Source organism: Bos grunniens, chromosome 22, assembly GCF_055505025.1.
Source record: "Bos grunniens cultivar Pamir isolate PY7600 chromosome 22, Bosgru_T2T1.0, whole genome shotgun sequence".
Taxonomy (NCBI): Eukaryota; Metazoa; Chordata; class Mammalia; order Artiodactyla; family Bovidae; genus Bos; species Bos grunniens.
The window spans coordinates 28461998-28478145 of NC_141186.1; the positions used below are offsets into that span (position 1 = coordinate 28461998).

Genomic DNA, 16148 nt, shown 5'->3' on the forward strand with positions numbered 1-16148 from the left:
TATCAATGACCACCTATTGCTTTTGAAAAAGTGAATTGAGCTTTGGGATGAATCCAGAACAGAGCAGCACATTGAATAGAAATATAATGCAAGCCATATAAGTGAGTTAAAATTTTCTAGTAGTCATATTTTAAAAAGTAAAAATGGGTGAAATTAAAGTTTTTTCTTTAACCTAATATATTCCAAATATTATCATTTTGACATATAATCAGTATAAAGGAAATTATTGCTAGGATTTTTTTTATACTAAGTGTGTATTTCATATTTATAGCACATCTAATTTCAGACTAGACCCATTTCAAGTGCTTAATAGTTATATGTGGCCAAAGGCTATGATTTTGGACAGCACAGTTCTAGAAAATAACAATATATTCTGTGTGACTAAAATTAAAGTATCAGGGTAGTTCATGGGGCAGGGTTTACATGTTCCCAACTCTGCAGAGGACAAAAGTTGCAATTATTAGAAACATAACAAAAATGATGAAAAGCAGACACTATCAGTTATGTAAGTTATAAACCTAGGAAGCGATTCTGTCCTTTCTCTAATAGTGGGAAAGTTTCTTTCTTTTATCCACCAAGATTTACAGCCAAACACACCAACAAATAAGACCTCTGAGTCTTTGGTTTAACTTGGTTGAAGTGGACCCTGAAATTCACCTCTTCACTTCATTCATGTCCCTCTTCCAATGTCACCTCCTCAGAGAAGTGACCACCCCACACTGGCACAATTCTGAATGGCTTGGAACACAAATGTCTTCCTATTATTTCTGATTTCAGTGGTGTGAAATTTTCTTGCTAATTGTTACTGGCTCAAGATGCCATCAATATAGAAGCCCTTCTTTTTCTTTCTGGCAATCTCTCAGGAGCTATGCCTCTCCAAGGCACCTATCATTGGCTAAATCCTGCTGTAGATCCAATGTTTTCCTCCCCACCCCTTTTCCTCACCCAATTCCAAATGCTTAGAAGTTTGCAGGAACCACTTAATCCAAAGAGGCATCCCTAATACCATGGATAGTATTGATGGTTCTGAGCCATACGAAGTAGCACAAGGACTCCCCTCAGTTACTTTTTCCTCCACGCTGTTCCTAATGCTATACTCTAGGGTCTCCTTCCTCATCTGTAAGGTGAGAGTGTTGGACTAAACCAACAGTTCTCAATATTGTTAATAATGGTGACCCAATTCACATTTAAAAAAATAATTTTGAGGACGAGAATATAGTTATATCAGTTTCTAAAGTTATACCTCAAATCACTCAAAATTCCAGGAAACAGTCATCTTACTATTTGGTGATAGTTACAGTCAATATTACTTTAAGTATATAAGAATAAAAGGAAGACAGGAAAGAAGAAATACAGGGAAAATGGGGAAAATAAAAAATGGAGGGAAGGAGCGCTGGGAAGTAAAACAAAAGAAGATCCATTGTGAATTAAAAAGTCAGTCCTGAAGAAGGCAAAGTAAAGAGATGGAAAGATCCTGGATCCAGCTTGATTCTGTTGAACTGTCGAATCAGCCAACCCTAGAATCCCTAGAATCACACCTACTTCTCGACTTTTACTACAGTCGTTCTCAGCTACAGCTTTACACTGGAATTTCCTGGAATATTAAAACATGCAGTAGGCTGCCCAAATCCTAGATTTTTTAATTGATATGGGGTGTCGTCTCTATGACAAGATGGCTTAAAGCTTCTAGGAGATTCTAATGTGTTGCCAAGTTGAGAACATTGCTAAAAAGAAATCTTAGATCATTTAAGCCAGGGTTTTTCAAAATGTAATGTACATATGAATCACTAGGAGATCCTGTCAAAATGCAGGTTCTGATTCAGTAGATCTGGGATAAGCCTGAGATTTTGCCTGTCTAGCAGGTTCCCAGATGAGACAGTGCTGCTGCAAAGGGCTCGCATCTGGAGCAGAGAGACTGTAAGACAGTTTGAGTCAGAGTTTCGTATGGGTAAGAGCATCCTAGCTGAAATACTTTCCCATGTTGTAGATTACGTGGTTGTCTCCCTCAGTGAGGTTATCTGCTTCATTCTTATTTTAAAAAGAGCAGGAACATTCCTTGTGAAAACATTCAAATTAATCTTTTTAAAATAAAGTGGCATTAACTTCTTCCAGGATATATCTTTTGTTCCTTTTATATATCACTTTTCCCAAGAATGTGATATGGCCCTCTCTCTTCAAATTAAAGTGTACGTTTCAAGAAACTCTCTTCCATTTTATCTTTGAATGTATTCTTCTACTGCATTTATTGCCACTCTTCTTTGGCAACCCAGTTATACATAAGGTATATCTCATTCATCTACCATCCATACCTATTATCTCTTCTACAGGCATGTGTGCTAAGTCATTTCAGTTGTGTCTGACTCTTCGTGACCCTATGGACTGTAGCCCGCCAGGCTTCTCTATCCATGAGGTTCTCCAGGCAGGAATACTGGAGTGGGTTGCTGTGTCCTCCTCCAAGGCATCTTCCAGACCCAGGAATTGAACCTGTGTCTGTTATATGTCCACACTGGCAGGTGGGTTCTTTACCACTAATGCCACAGTCATTTTTACATCTTTATTAATTTTCCTTTTCTTTTGCAGGATTTCTTTAAATCAGTTTGGAGTTATGTGTTTTTGTTGTTAATTGTTCTATTAGAAAATTTACTATTACTTTTTTTCTCTTTCTTTCCCAGTCTGCCAACTCACCCTTAGCATCTTCTATTGTTTTATAGCCTTTTCTTTGAGTCTTTGCATCTCTTTTTTGAACTATTTTCTTAGTGAGATTATATTGTATATAATTTCTTCGGGGTGGTTTCCATCATATTTTGTGTATTTCTTCTTTTTATCTTCAGACTTCAGTTCAATCAGTTCAGGCACTCAGCCATGTCTGACTCTGCAACCCCATGCACTGCAGCATGCCAGGCTTCCCTGCCCTTCAGTATCTCCTGGGGTTTGCTCAAGCTCATGTCCATTGAGTCAGTGATGCCATCCAACCATCTCATAATATATAATTTTTATTATTTATGTTTTTCCAGTTCTTTTGTGTTAGCTTCATGTTGATCCTTTCCTTATCAACATATTTGAATAAATCAAACAACGTATTGAATGCAAATTGTGATATAATTATATTTCTGTTGAAACAACCCATAGCTTTCACTCAGGTTTATGATCTATTATACTCTCTCATCAAATCTATATATATGTGTTTATTTCCTGAGGATACATGTCCCTCATTTTTTAAATATCCTAAATTGGAGTTTCTCAGCATAAAGACCTCTTTCAACATTAAAAGAGGAATCGGGGAATGCTAATTGATAGCCCTGTACAGGGCCTAGGTGTTAGGAGGTAGAAGTGGGGAAAACCTCCTGTAAAGAAGCCCTGGATTAAGAAAATACCTTAAAAAAAAAAAGATGACACAAATTCATTAACATTGTAAATGAACTTGTGCTTTGGTACACACAACAGCATCTGCAAACATTTGACAAAGAGCTTGTGTACGGGCATCATGTGGTATTTATTCTGTCTGTGGAAAATGTCTTGTCTGCACATGGAATCACAGAACTCCTTTTCATTCAGTTGCATTTATCAGGTGCTTACCACATGCCTACATGCAGTTTGGTCTAGTGGCAAGACAGATTTGTTGTTGTTCAGTCGCTAAGTTGTATTATTCTTTGTGACCCCATGGAATGCAATACGCCAGGCCTCTCTGTCCTTCACTGTCTCCTGGAGTTTGCTCAAATTCATGTCCCCTGAGTCAGTGATGCTATCTAACCATCTCGTCCTCTGCCACCCTCTTCTCCTTTTGCCTCAATCTTTCCCAGCATCAGAGTCTTTTCCAATGAGTTGGCCCTTCCCATCATGTGGCCAAAGTATTGGAACTTCAGCTTCAGTATCAGTCCTTCCAATGAATATTCAGCATTGATTTCCTTTAGGATTGACTGGTTTGATCTCCTTGCTGTCCAAGGGACTCTCAAGAGTCTTCCCCCGGATCACAATTCGAAAGCATCAATTCTTTGGCACTCAGCCTTCCTTATGGTCCAACTCTGACATCCATACATGACTACTGGAAAAACCATAGCTTTGACTACATGGACTTTTGTCAGCAAAGCGATGTCTCTGCTTTTTAATACACTGTATAGGTTTGTCATAGCTTTCCTTCCAAGGAGCAAGCATCTTTTAATTTCATGGCTGCAGTCACTGTCTGCAGTTATTTTGGAGCCCAAGAAAATAAAATCTGTCACTGTTTCCACTTTTTCTCCTTCTTTTTGCCATGAAGTGATGGGACCAGATGTAATGATCTTAGTTTTTTGAATGTTGAATTTTATGTCAGCTTTTTCACTTTCCTCTTTCACCCTCACTAAGAGGCTCTTTAGTTGCTCTTCACTTTCTGCCATTAGAGTGGTATCATCTGCATATCTGAGGTTGTTGATATTTCTACCGACAGTCTTGATTCCAGCTTGTGATTCATCCAGCCCACCATTTCACATAATGTATTCTGCACATAAGTTAAATAAGTAGGGTGACAATATATATCTTTATTGTACTCCTTTCCCAATTTGGAACCAGTCAGTTGTTCCATGTCCAGTTCTGACTGTTGCTTCTTAACCTGCACACAGGTTTCTCAGGAGACAGGTAAGGTGAGACAGATAATACATATGTAAACCAAGCAATAAATAGGGTTTCCCTGGTGGCTCAGAGGTGAAGAATTCACTTGCGGTATAGGAGATGTGAGTTTCATCCCTTGGTTGGGAAGATCCCTTGGAGAAGGAAATGACAACCTACTCCAGTATTCTTGCCTGGGAAATCCTATGGACAGAGAAGCTGGTGGGTTACAGGATAGGGGGTCGCAAAAGAGTCAAACACAACTTAGTGACTAAACAACAACAGCAAACTAATAAATATGCAAGTCTGTGAAGGAAATGAATGAAGTTTGAAATGGAGATTGACGTGCCCACAAAGCTGGCCTCCTGAAGGACACCAAGGTCAAAGTCATCGGAGGAGTTCTAGGGGATGGGCAAGCATGCTCAGTAGAAGTAACGCCACCAGGAACTGCTCGTAAAGTGGCCTATGGATGTCCCAGACAGCAAGCAAAGCCTTATGGGGCTGGAGAGGTAAGTTGGTACAAAATGATATGAGAGATGCAAACGTAGACAGTGTATGCATCCCCTTTAGCCCATGGTAAACAGTTAATCTTCATCCAATATGAAGCAAAGTACCTTAAGCAGGGGCATGCCATGATCCTGTTAAATCTATTTTTTTGGGTGTATGTAGAGAATGGATTCAAAGTGAGTTGTAGAAGAATCAGAAAATCGAGTCTGGCTGTAATCTTGGATAGAACTGGTCATTCTTGAACTAGAGTGGAGACAGTAAAGATAGAAGTCTGCGGATTTGAGATCTATTTAGGAGATAGAACAGACAGGACATGCTGACAGCTTGGATGTGGGTGGCAAAGGAGAGGGAGGATTCCAAACTGTGTCTCCAGTTTCTAGCTTGGACAACTGAATAGATGGCAGTGGCTCTCACTGACACAAGAGTGACCCAGGAAAAGAATGTATTGGGAGGAGAAATGAAGAGTTCAGTTTTAGAAGGGTAACATTTGGGATGTTTCTGCATGACCTGGCAAACACATTAGGAAACAGTTTAGATAAACTGGGGCACTGAGGAGAAATCCAGGCAACACATATAAATGTGGGAGTCAGTACAATACAAAAGATATTTAAAGTCATATGAGTGAATGAGCTGAAACTCCAATACATGAGTCACCTGATGTGAAGAGCTGACCCATTTGAAAACACCCTGATGCTGGGAAAGATTGAGGGCAGGAGGAGAAGGGGATGACAGAGGATGAGGTGGTTGGATGGCATCACCAACTCAATGGACATGAGCTTGAGTAGACTCCAGAAGTTGGTGATGGACAGAGAGGCCTGGCGTGCTGCAGTTCATGAGGTCACAAAGAGTCAGACACGATTGAGTGACTGAACTGAACTGAACTGAACTGAGTGAATGAAACAATATAGAAAGACTGAAAAGAGGAGCCTTAGCAGTTTTAACTCTCCATGGCCCATGTGTTGAAAACCATCGAATATAGTTACATCGGTCTTATTGTAATCAGCTCTTTTGGTGACCCATGACAGAAGCCCCCATCAAGTTGTATTAAGCAGGATAGGTAATTTGTTGAAACACTGATAAGACCAAGAGTCAGTATGCCTTCAGGTACAGATGGATCCAGGAGATCGTATATGTCACCAGGACTCAGTCACTTGGCTTTCCTTTCCTGTCTGTTGTCTCCATTCCAGGCCAGATCTCTGTATGTGGTGAGCCAGAGTTGGACTTACAGTCTTCTATTAGAAAACTCAAAGTTAAATACAGCTTTCCATTCTGCTAGTTCCAGAAAAATGTGTGGACTTCTTCTGATTATACTATCTTGATGTCAGTGCATTTGGGCTGCTACAGCAAAATAGTACAAACTGGGTGACTTATAACTAAAGACTTATAACTTATATAACTTATAACTAAAGATATGTGTTTATCACAGTTCTAGAGGCTGGAAAGTCTGAGATGATGGCACTAGCAGATTGGGTATCTAATGAGGGCCTGTTGCATAGATGGCCATCTCTTTTCTGTAACCTCATATGGCTGAAATGGCAAGGGAGCTCTTTGGGGCCACTTTGATAAGGGCACGGATCCCATTTGTGGGGCCTCTGACCTTATGACTTAATCACCTCTTAAAGAGTCTGTCTTCTAATACTATCACACTGGACAATAGTATTTAACATGCATCTGATGGGCACACAAGCATTCATCTATGGCACTCGGGTCACGTGTCTAGCATGGTGCTGGTCACTGTGGGCAGCGTATGCGTTTTGGCCACGCTGGCTCTCTCGCCCATTCCTAGATCCAAGAGATGCAGATAGCAGCTCGATCTGAAAGCAGTGGATGTGTGTATAATGCCTCAAAGGGAGAAGCAGAGTGCCCCTCCGAAAAGAAGAGAATGTTGATGCTGGGCCAGGAAGAGCAGCAGCCATGCTTACAGATCACTTCTGTCTCTAAAATACACTGACTACGTAGAAGTATCTGAAGTTTCCATTTGTCCTGTCAGGCAATCGACATAACAGTTGCCTTACTTTTAGTGGACGGCCATTATGTGCCAAACCCTGATGGCGGCAGTGAGTGGGGTGGGGACAGGCTGCTGTAGGACGACTCACAAGCTAAGAGGTCCACATAAAGAGGTTAGATTCCTCGCCTCGAGAGTAAGAGTACAAATGGACAGATAGAGGGTAAGTTGGAGAAATAACAGTGGCTGCTTATGAAAGTGGACACACTTGGAATTCTAACTGGAATGGGTGATGCTGTGTTGGATAAAGCCCCCTTTACAGTTTTCCCTTACTCGAAGGCCAATGTCTGAGAATTCTATCAGGGTCACGGGCCTGCGTCCTAATTTAGATGCAAATATCCTATGGCAGCAGTTCCCAATCTTTTTGGCACAAGGGACCATTTCTGTGGAAGACCATTTTTCCATGGACCGGGGTGGGGGTGGGGGATGGTTTCTAGATGATTCAAGTGTATTACATTTATTGTGTACTTTATTTCTATTATTATTCCATCAACTCCACCTCAGATCATCAGGCATTAGATCCTGGAGGTTGGGGACACCTGCCAAGGGGTAAGCTTATAAGACAAAGTTGGCGGGAAAGAGTATGGAGTGAGGTGAAATTTGTGCAGCTTTTAGAAAAGGAGGCTGACCCAGAATTTCTGTGTGGGTGTGACAGCTTGGAAACCGCAACTGCGGTAATGAGTCTTAGCTGTGCTCTCTGTGTTCTGTTCAAAAACATTAAATCAAACCCAGGTCCAGACTGCAGCTCGCAAGTAGCACACACAGAGTAATTAGGCTCATGTACTAGCTATTGTCTCTGTTCTGAGCCTGTCATATAAAAACAGAAAACCAGAACCACCGGGAGTTGTAACTGGGTGCCACGTCTGCATTGTGATTCCATGCACTTTCGCTTTTTCCATGAAAGTATGAAGCAAAGAGTAGAGAGAAAAGCAGAGAGTTGGTTTCCACTTGTCTGGGAACATATATTAGGCATCAGCCTTAGCAAAGGTAGTTCTGAATCTTTATTCATATCAAATATGAATTCCCAACCTTGAAATGAGATGGGTTGGAAATGGTAAAGTAGGTGAGTTTAATTTTAAGATTAAAAGAGGCTTGATGCTCCTTTCTTTCTTTGTTTCTTTTTTGATGCTCCTTTCTTAAGTAATACATCTCTGTCTGGTTCTGTGCATGTAGATGGAAAAGAACACGTTGGGGAGGGATAGCTGGAAGTGAGGAGAGAAGGCTATGGATCTGACAGCTCTTAGTAACTGTGCAGAAGTCACTTAATTAGTCAGGGTTTCAAGGCACCTGGAAAATTCATAAAAGACAAGCTGGCTCAGAAAGCCAGACACTCAACTGAATAAAGTGTGACCGAAGAAAATGAGGAAAAACAATTCCAAGCCAAAGGAAAAAGTGGCTGTTACTATTTTTTAAAAGTAAATGCTTCATTCTCTTCTCCTGGTATTAATCTGAAATAATTTAATAGAACATCTTTTAGGGTTTGAAATATTATTAGCATTGTCTGCCATCTTTTTACATTTTCTCTATCAAACTGCTGCCTTGCTTTATTTGAAGAGGAGATGGAGTGTAAATGGTTTTAAATAACAGCCATGTCTAATAAGTCATGTTGGAATTTAATTTTGTCTCCCAATTATGGAAATGTTTATTTTATGGAGGTATAATTCATTTGCCATTTACTTATGCTATCTAGGGGCTTCTTTTTAACTGATTAGACTAGTCGGGAGCCATTTTTGTTCCTTAAAGCAGAGTGAGAAGTTGTATTAGTTAGGATAGTCTAGTGGCCGTGATGGCGTTCCCTGGTAGTTCAGCTGGTAAAGAATCCGCCTGCAATGAGGGAGACCTGGGTTTGATCCCCAGGTTGGGAAGATCCCCTGAAGAAGGGAATGGCTACTCACTCCAGTATTCTGGCCTGGAGAATCCCATGGACTACTATATAGACTATGGGGTCACAAAGAGTCGGACACGGCTCAGCAACTTTCACTTTCACTGTCTTTCAGTGGCTGTTTACAAAGAAGGCCTAAAAATTATGATGACAAGATTCAAATAAAAGTTCATTTTGTTCTCATGGAAGTGTCCCCAGAGAGAGTTGCTGGTCAGCCTTATGTCCATGTAGTGATTCAAAGACGAAGTTCCTTCGTCTCCAAGTTCAGTCATAGCTTGGCTCTTGGTGATCTTAGAAATTGAGCTAGTGGAAAGGTCTTAGGAATTGAGCTAGTGGAAAGGTCTTAGGAATTGAGCAAAACAGCATGGAAGAAGCATGGCCTCTTAGGAACAGCCGTGGCAGCACAGATCTCTTTGTATCACACTTCATTAGAGAATGTGAGTGACAAGTCCCACCTCAAATCAAAGAATGGTGCAAGGATCGGTCATGCCTACCTGGACAGCCATGTCAATGCAACAGCATCATGCCTTAGCGGAGGAGAAGGGATTGGGGGTGGCCGCGAGCCTTCTCCACCACTGAAATCCTCAGCCTTCCACTATGTGGAATCCCCGGGACCCCACTCGATGGCATCGTGAGTTCAGGGTCTGGCATCTAGTACCCAGGAGCTTGACATTCTGCTGAGTCACTCACAGGTCCACAGGAAGTCTTGGCAGCTATGGGCCTCATTTCCCTCATCTGTGAAATGCAGGGAAGAGCATCTCCCACATTAAGGTTGTTGTGAAGATTAAAGGAAGTCATTCATATCTTATTTGCTAAGCTTTTGTCATAAACTGCAAAGTAAATGACAGTTATGAGTTTTTTTTTTTAACCCATCTCAGGATAAAATTTCTGGATGCTTAGTTCCACTTCGCTTGTGAACTTACTGCTTGATACATCTTGACACTTTGTTCTTATTCCTTTCTTCCCAGCCTGTCCTCACTTGAATGAGACTTCACAGTCTGTCCTGCCCTATCCTTATCCCAAGGCTCCCCTAAGCAATTATGCACACCTTCCAATCATGAATCCAAGACTCTACACAATGTTTTCCCCATAAAGGCATAAGGTAAACATTTCCTGAGCAGATTCCAAAGGTTCTGGTGGTGTATGTGTAGGTGGAATTTTTTTTTTAATTGAAGGATAATTGCTTTACAGAATTTTGTTGTTTTCTGTCAAAATTCAACATTAATCGGCCATAGGTGTACATATATCCCCTCCCTTTTGAACCTCCATCCCATCTTCCTCCCCATCCCACCCCTCTAGGTTGATACAGAGCCCCTGTTTGAGTTTCCTAAGCCATACAGCAAATTCCATTGGCTCTCTATTTTACATATGGTAATGTAAGTTTCCATGTTACTCTTTCCATCCACCTCACCCTCTCCTCCTCTTGCCCCAGGTCCATAAGTCTATTCTCTATGTCTGTTTCTCCACTGCTGCCTTATAAATAAATTCTTCATTACCATTCTTCTAGACTCCACATGTATGTGTTAGAATATGATATTTATCTTTCTCTTCCTGACTTACTTCACTCGGTGTAATAGGTTCTAGGTTCATCTACCTCATTGGAACTGACTCAAATGCAAGGTGGAATTTTTGCATGAAAATAAGCACATGCTTGCGAATGCAGGTATGTATACAATGAGCCTCTGTACATGTGCAAGTGTCAGAACATGAGCATCCTGCTCACCATGTGTGTCCTAGAATTAGCGTGGAAAAAATGCCTGTCCTTTACAGTGTCTGCCAGGAACTCCCTCACATGCTTGTTGTTATCGTTCAGTGGCTCAGTCGTGTCTGACTCTTTGTGACCCCATGGACTGCAGCACGCCAGGCTTCCCTGTCCTTCACCATCTCCCAGAGTTTGCTCAAACTCATGTCCATTGACTTGGTGATGCCATCCAACCATCTCGTCCTCTGTTGTCCCCTTTTCCTCCTGTCTTCAATCTTTCCCAGCAATAAGGGTCTTTTCCAATAAGTCGGCTCTTCACATCAGGTGGCCAAAGGATTGGAGTTTCAGCTTCAGCAGCAGTCCTTCCAATGAATATTCAGGGTTTATTTTCTTTAGGATTGATTGGTTGGATCTCCTTGCCATCCAAGGGTCTCTCAAGAATCCTCTCCAACACCACAGTTCAAAAATGGTACAGTCCCCTATGGTCTGGTTAGCAGAACACTGCCATTGCCTGTCCATGCACCAGCTGGCCATCTCAAGGAAGTCTGTGATCTGTCTCAGGGTTTCTAGAAAGAACTAGGAGAATCGATGGCAGAAACATTCATCAGATGCAAGATGTTGTATTATTTGATCCATACAACATCACCTTGAGGTAAGCATTCTTAGTCCCATTAAAAAGAGAAACAAACTACTCTTCCAGAGAGATTATGCAGTTGCTCCCAGTCATTGTAGTACCCTGAACAATTGGTTGAAATAAGTCTTAGCATGAGATCTGACCGCAAAATACATGCTTTTGGTCTGTTGGTAAAGTATCTCTTGCAACCTTTAGTAGAACACCTACCGTATTTCTACTAAGGGAGGATTAGAAGGGTACCTTTATTATAAACATATACAGGTTCACTTGCAGAATGCTAAGAATCTTGAGAAAGAGATTTTGGCTTTAAAGGCACAGAAACCTAAAGAGAGGGACCGAGACAGAAGACAGACTCATTGAATAGAGAGAAAAATGTAAAGGAATTAAGTAGACCACACACATCTCCCTTTATGGCCTTGTGCCAAGGAAGCATCTAGACCTCTCTGAATGTTTAGCCTCTTCGTTCCAATAACAGTGGGGCTAGAGAATGTAGGGCGCACATTTTATCTGTGTGTGAATTTAAAATGTGATCATAGGGATTACTTTTAACTTTTAAAAAGCTAGTGCAGGGCCAATAAATCATATCATATATAATGCAGCCTGAAAAGTACAGGGTTAAAATGCAACCAATGTCAAAACCAAAGAAAGTACAAATCCATATGTTGCTCTGAAATACAGAAAGGCACTCGCTATAGCAGCTGTTTTGGCTGCTGTGGAAAGAAGGCAGGTTTCTTGGTTTATGGGAATCCTGGGGCTGAGAGGTAAGGAGACCTCATTTCTTACTGGCTGCTTCTCCCTTCTTCTATAATCAGCTTCTCCATCCTTCTAGAATCCCTCTCCCCCAGTCAGGACCGTAGCAAGACTTAATGTTCACTTTCTTTACCATCGAGTCTTTTGCTTTCCCCTCAAAATTGCCATGTCACGTGGCTCAGGCGGTCATCAGTGATTTATTGAGTGGCCTTCTGTGTGTCTATGAATGGTGAACCACTCTCAATCATGACACTCCTGCACCACAGGGGAACTCCAGGTGACTCTCAGAGCATTTATTTGGTGGGAGGATCCATGGAAGTTTTCCCCTGAGGAGGTGATGTGGAAGCTGATACACGGCAATCCTATAGGAGATGACTAAGTGAGCGGGGTGGGAGCAAGAGGGCACAGCATGGGAGTGGTCCTAGCAGTGAGGGAGAGATACTCAGAGGTACAGTGAAGGGGAGAGGTGCTCAGTGGAGCTGGTTCAGCCGCTCTAACGCAGCAGTCCTCAACCAGGAGTGATTCCAGCCCCCGCGGGCTATGTGGCAGTGTCACACCCTGGGAGGTGGGTGCTTCAAGTGCCTGCCAGGGATATAGCTACAGTGCATAGAGCCTCTAACAAAGCATTCTCTCACCCAAAACGTCAGTGACATCAAGGTTGAGGGACTGATCAATAGGAAGCCCAAACAGAGGATTCAACAAGATACAGTTTTCTTCATTTATGCAAATTTTTGGCTGTGCCAGGTCTTCATCGCTGCATGGGCTTTTTTCTAGTTACAGCCAGCGGGGGCTACTCTCTAGTTATGGTACATGGGCTTCTCATTGCAGTGACTTCTGTTGTTGCTGAGCAGAGGTTCTAGAGTGAGCAGGCTTCAGTAGCTGTGGCGTACAGGTTTAGTGGCTCTGGGGCGTGTGGGATCTTCTCAGACCAGGAATTGAACCAGTTTCTCCTGCATAAGCAGGCGGATTCTTTACCACTGAGCCACCAAGGAAGCTTTAAAAGTGTGTTTTAAAAATGTCTCACAGGCCAGATGGACTTATTTGGCTGATATGATGGGCTCTTTTGTGCCCGGAACCCAGGCTCCTTCTCGCTTGTTGCTCTGTGTCCTCTAGGGCACAGGTTGGCAGACTCCTGCGTGAAGGACCAGATTGAAAGTATTTTGACTTTGCAAGTCAGACAGTCCTGATCACAACTTTTCAACTCTGACAATCTAAAAGCCACCACAGATAATGCCTAAATGAATGGGTGGGTCGTGTTCCAATCAAACTTTACTGACACAAAAGTGATGAACCAGCCTTAGCCTGCGGGATATAATTTGGTGCCCTGGCTGGTCACATGTGCTTGGTGTGCGTGCTGACCAGTGGGGGTGGGAGACTTACATCCTTTTGAGGGGACAACATGACTTCTGCTCACATTCAATTGTCCAGAATTCAAAGGGCCGAAAATGTAGTTCTTTACTGGGCAGTCATAGGCCCAGGAGAAACCTCAGCTTTTTTAAAATTGTTTTTTAGCACAAGAGAGAAGTGATACTGGGGGACACTTGGCAGTGTCTTCAGTTGCTGAATTGAAGTTGAGAGAGAAGCACAAAATGAGGCTGGCAAGAGAGGCACGCAGGGTGAGATCATGCCAGCCTTAGAGGTGAAATGAAGTGTAAGGTTACAACTTTTCTCTTAAGAGAAATAGGAATATCCCAGCAGCAGCAGTTCAGAGCCATTTTTCCATTTTAAAAAGACCACTCTGGCAGCAGTGTGGAAGGGGCTTGCAGGGAGACAACTTTGGAAAATGTTGCCATAATTGGGGTAAGAGAGATGGTAGCTTGAATAAGCGTGGTGGTGAAGACATGACCTAAATGGATGGGAAAGAGATTTAGAGGAGAGAATCTATAGTATCCTACAGATTAAACTCCCTTCTGAGGAATGAAGGAAAAGCAGCTTCATTGTTAATAATATTTAAAATGGAAAAGATGTGATCACCATGATCCACATGGAGCATCAGATCCAGCCCCAGCTGGTCCTTGTCTGCTCTGTTCCTCTTTTTCCTCCAGGACTCACATGTCCATTGTTCAACATCTTTTTGGGAGGTTAAAGCCATCTTGGTACTCCCAAGCATGAGCCTCTGGGCTGAAACCTCTCAGGATGCAGACACAGAGTTCACAAGTCCCAAATGTAATGAGTGGGCAACCCCAGCACTTGACATAAGCAAAGCATGTGTTTTGAGACTGACTGGCACCAAAGGAGACAAAAGCCTACAGTATAATTATGCCAAGCATATAATATGATGCAATCGGTTACTGTCTCCAATATACCCTGCGGTGCAGAGCAAGGGCTTTGAATAGTAGAATGTTCCAGACCTGTGTGTCTGTACCATCAGAAGCCTGAGAAAGCCATGGCACCTTCTTTTCTTTCAATCAGTACTGCTGTGGGCATCAGCTAAGCACCTACTGGATGCCAAGAGCCATGCTCAGTCTTACGGACAGAGAGGTGAATAAGACATGACCTTGTGACTTCCTCAATGAAATAGCTCTCTGGTTTCTGCCTCCAGTTCCTGTAAACAAAGGATGAATAAATATTTCCCTAAATGGCTTAACAGGGGTTTCCAGTAATGAAGGCATCTTGGCAGTCTGAGTTATAGAACGCCTAAAAAGATACTTTGGTTTTTACACTTAGCACAGTGGACACATTTGACCTTGAAAGACAATGCCACTCAGTAATTCACTTTCAGAGAATTGCCTGAATGACTCTTGGCACCGTTTTTTTTCTAAAAAGAGAGGCTATCACACGCTTCCTTTATTCATTTGTTTTTGGGGGATGTCAACATTGTGACAGCGACTAACCAGCTAATTCACAAAATAATAAATAACTTCAGAACAGAGAGATGATTCATTTGTGGCTCTGTTATGGCTTCTTCTCCCTCTAATTCCTTTCTGGTAAAGTTTGCCAGCAAATTGCTTCTCGGTATCACTACATATGTGGCTTCAGCTTCACTGTCTGTATCACATGCAGTTGTGAGTGTATGTGTGTGTGTATGTGTGTGTGTGTTCAATTGTACCCAACTCTGCGACCCTGTGAACTGTAGCCTACCAGGCTTCTCTGTCCATGGGATTTCCCAGGCACGAGTACTGGAATGAGTTGCCATTTCCTTCTCCAGGGGATATTCCCAGCCCTCGGATTGAACCCAGATCTCCTGCACTGCAGGTGGATTCTTTTCTGCTGAGCTACCGTAGGATCCTGGAATTCCAGGGCTGTAGGGCAGAGATTCTGGGCTTCCTTTGTAGGTGATAACTTCAGAAAGCACCAGCACAGTCCACTAGAATCCTCACTCTCCCCATGGCCAATAACTCAGTCTTAACATTATCCAGTTCAGTCAGTAATGTGCCTGGCATCGTGCCAAACACTTCACATGAGTTTTCTCATTTAAATGTTATCCTATTGAACGTACATCAACTCTGTGAAGTAGGCGCTAATCACCTCTCCCTTTTGCAAATTGACGAAATCTGCAAATGTTGTACAGACAATAACTGGTGGGTCCAGGAAGCTTGATTTTTCTGACTTTTAAGTTGAAAGTATTATTATTTATTGAGCATCTATCATAAAGTCCATATCACTCTGTCTTACTCTGATAGTCTTAAGGGTCTCAGGTTTAGTTGATTTTGTCTCACCAAAAGGCAGTGCATTTACAGATGAGAAGGGTCGCCAATCTAAGCCCCGCGGGCCAAACCAGCCCTTTTGAAATCAGAGCTGAGCTGGAACACTGCCTCAGTCCTTTGTTTACATGCTGTCTGTGGTTGCTTTTGTGCTGCCTACGTTAGGCTGGAGTAGTTGTGACAGAGAGCCCAGAAAGCCGTTACAGAGCTGATATTTACTATGTGGTTCTTTAGGAAAAACAAGTTTGCCAACCCCTGATATAGAGCGCAATCATATAAATTGTTTCTTTGATTAAATTTTTTCTAATGAATAGACTGGTGGTATTCAATGGTTCTTTGCAACCCCATGGACTATACAATCCATGGAATTCTCCAGGCCAGAATACTGGAGTTGGTAGCTATTCCCTTCTCCAGGGGATCTTTGCTGGCAGATTCTTTACCAG

The 16148-nt window shown here is 42.3% G+C and overlaps 1 protein-coding gene across 2 annotated transcripts in view; it reads left to right on the forward strand.

The window, feature by feature from the left end:
* The window catches only part of PDZRN3 (PDZ domain containing ring finger 3), a 494666-nt gene that overhangs the window by 198839 nt on the left and 279679 nt on the right, over positions 1–16148 (forward strand). The window lies entirely within an intron of this gene.